Source organism: Carlito syrichta, unplaced genomic scaffold, assembly GCF_000164805.1.
Source record: "Carlito syrichta isolate Samal-C Ts95f unplaced genomic scaffold, Tarsius_syrichta-2.0.1 Scaffold307058, whole genome shotgun sequence".
NCBI classification, from domain to species: Eukaryota; Metazoa; Chordata; class Mammalia; order Primates; family Tarsiidae; genus Carlito; species Carlito syrichta.
Window position 1 is genome coordinate 296810 of NW_007251154.1, and position 1348 is coordinate 298157.

A 1348-nucleotide genomic window follows, 5' to 3' on the forward strand; every position below is an offset into this window, starting at 1 on the left:
CCCGCTCTGTCTGGTGCCCCCTGGTGCTCGGCACCCGCACGACCTCCACGGGGTGCGCGGAGCTGAGGGGTCCAGGGAGCACGAGGGTGCTTTCGAGAAAAGCGTTCCGTCGACTGGGACCCGTCCGGGTCCGGACGTCCTGAGATCGGAGCCTGGCGATCGATGACACGTGTACACTCCCGCCGCTCGAAAGCGGGGCTGCCGTTTCCCCGAGCAGAAGCTGGGTGGAAAATAAGTTTCACCTGACTACAAAGGCAGACGTCGGCGCAGGCTTCTCTAGTTTGCGGTCAGAGGCTCATAGACACGTAGACCTTATCTTTCCTCGCATCCGACCCTCCGCTCGGCACCCCGCCCCCGCGGAGACGGCGTTCGCTGGGATCCTGGATTTCAGTGGGGCAGCCCATCTTTGCGAGCCGGAACGTCTGCCTCGGGGCTGGAGCTGAGAATGTGGCCTGAATTGCTATGGCGGGGAGGAGGAGGGAAGATCGTTCTCCCTGTGTCCTTCCCTAGCCCATTGAATCACTATCAACCTCATGCGCAATCTTCACAAAGTTTCTTCTCCCCTTCCCCCGACTCTCTGGGCGCGGGCTCCGGTCATCCTGCTCCGCCCTTCCCCTCCACCCCCACCGCCCTACAGTCGCTCAGCACTGCTGCAGCTCTCTCCATGGAAGATGAACAACAGATCATTTTTCATTGTATGGCCGCCTAAGAGCGCTCTCGCCTTAGCAGAGCATGATGGGAGTCTCTCCTCTCGTCTTCCCTCCCTCCTTTTTTGCCCTTTTTTTCTTCCTTCCCTCCATCCACAATTAATCCCTAAATAATGATTTTCCTAGCCAGCGCTGACTTGGGGATGGGGTTGTGCGACCCACGGGGACGCTCCCGTCAGCCTTTCAGAAGGGGCGGTTTCCAGAGGAAACTACAACTCCCATGAGGCCTCAGGCCAAAGCCGCCGCGCGGCATCGCGGGAGTCGTAGGCGTCTTCCTCCCCGGGCCCTCGCATCCCGCCCACGGGGGAACTACAAGTCCCAGGGCACCGCGGCGCCGCACGCCTGCGCGAGAGCCCGGAGCGGGGTGGGGGTGGGGCCGCCCCGGGCGGCGGGGGGCGGGGTCCGAGCGGGCTGTGTGGAGGCTTCAGACTCCCGGCGCCATTTAGCGCGGAGAGTTTCCCGGCGGACGCGGCGCTTCGCTCTCAGCCCTCCGCACCCCGTCTCCGGTGACAGAAGGCGCCTGGTGGGGGTGACTGCCCTTCGCCTCCCCGCCCCCGCCCAGTCCTCCCGGTCTCCTCCACTCGCGGCTCCGAAGCAGCGGAGCTCGGGCCCGCGGTGAGCGGCCCTCCCCTGCCCGCCGT